The sequence below is a fragment of the Bos indicus genome, chromosome 1 (assembly GCF_029378745.1).
Source record: "Bos indicus isolate NIAB-ARS_2022 breed Sahiwal x Tharparkar chromosome 1, NIAB-ARS_B.indTharparkar_mat_pri_1.0, whole genome shotgun sequence".
Classification (NCBI taxonomy): Eukaryota; Metazoa; Chordata; class Mammalia; order Artiodactyla; family Bovidae; genus Bos; species Bos indicus.
The window spans coordinates 133,984,146-133,985,875 of NC_091760.1; the positions used below are offsets into that span (position 1 = coordinate 133,984,146).

The following is a 1,730-nucleotide window of genomic DNA, read 5'->3' on the forward strand; positions in this document are numbered from 1 at the left end:
CCACTGATCTCCAGTAGCATATTGGGCATCTACCGACCTGTGGAGTTCCTCTTTCAGTATCCTGTCATTTTGCCTTTTCATACTGTTCATGGGGTTCTCAAGGCAAGAATACTGAAGTGGTTTGCCATTCCCTTCTCCAGTAGACTACATTCTGTCAGACCTCTCCACCATGACTCGTCCATCTTGGGTGGCCCCCTACCGCATGGCTTAGTTTCACTGAGTTAGACAAGGCTGTGGTTCGTGTGAACAGATTGGCTAGTTTTCTGTGATTATGGTTCCAGTGCATTTGCCCTCTGATGCCTTCTCGCAATGCCTACCATCTCACTTGGGTTTCTCTTACCTTGGACGTGGGGTATCTCTTCATGGCTGCTCCAGCAAAGCATAGCTGCTGCTCCTTATCTTTGACGAGGTCACCCCTCCTGAACTTGAACATGGAGTAGCTCCTCTCGGCCCTCCTGTGCCTGCACAGCTGCTGCTCCTTGGACATAGGGTTGCTCCTCTTGGCCCAGACTTCCCTGGTGGCTCAGATGGTAAAAGCATCTGCCTACAATGTGGGAGACCCAGGTTCAATCCCTGGCTTGGGAAGATCCCCTGGAGAAGGAAATGGCAACCCACTCCAGTATTCTTGCATGGAAAATCCCATGGACAGAGGAGCCTGGCAGGCTACAGTCCATGGGGTCGCACAGAGTCAGACACGACTGAGTGACTTCACTTCACTTCACTTCACTCCATTACAGAAGTGCAAATTAGAAACACAATGTTATACCTCTACTACCCTCTAGAATGGCTAAAGTCAAGAAAGCGGGTTCTATGAAGTATCGGCTGGAATGTGGAGAAATTGGAACCCTCATATATTGCTGGTAGGAATGCAAAGTGGTACCACCACTTTGAAAACACTTTTGCGTTTTTTAAAAGTTAAACAAAGCTTACCTTTTGACGCAGCACTTCTACTTCTAGCACCATTTCTTGAGTAGACTCAAGAGAAATGAAAAAATGTGTTCACACAAAGACCTATATGAGAATGTTTATAGCAATATTATTCATAATGGAAAGTGGCCATTATGGATGGTCTCAAACTGGAAACAATCCAAATATCCATCAACTGGGTAGCAAGCAATGGGTAAGCAAAATGTGAGATTATCCACACAATTCATAAGAAATAATGCTGTAATGTAGATGAACCTCCAAAATATTATGTGAAAGAAGCCAGTTGCCAAGGACTTTGCACTGTATGACCTCATTTATACAAAATGTCCAGTGAAGGCACCTTTATCTAGGCAGACAGCTGATCAGTGGTTGTGTGGAACTTGATATACGAAAGGGAATTGACTGCAAATGAACTTGAAGGAATTGATTTTGGGTGATGGAAATGTTTTACAACTGGGTTGTGGTGATGCTTGTATAACTCATTTAAAGCTACAAAATATTATTGAATGGTACACTTAAAATAGGTGAATTATATAGGATGCAAATTATTCCTCAATAAAGGTGTTTTAAAATATTCCTGTCAAAGAATAAATAAGGGTAGCAGAAATGAAATGAAAGAAAGTGAAGTGAAAGTGTTGGTCGCTCAGCTGTGTCTGACTCTATGAAATCCCATGGACTGTAGCCACTAGAGTCCTCTGTCCATGGAATTCTTCAGGCAAGAATACTGGAGTGGGTAGCCATTCCCTTTTCCAGGGCATCTTCCTGACCCAAGGATCAAACCTGGGTCTCCAGCATTGCAGGTG

At 43.8% G+C, this 1,730-nt stretch overlaps 1 non-coding gene across 1 annotated transcript; it reads left to right on the top strand.

Annotated features, from left to right (window-relative positions):
• Positions 1–512: 512 nt before the first annotated feature.
• On the top strand, positions 513–585 carry TRNAC-ACA (transfer RNA cysteine (anticodon ACA)). The gene has a single exon. It is a non-coding gene; the product is annotated as a tRNA-Cys (tRNA).
• Positions 586–1,730: the final 1,145 nt, after the last annotated feature.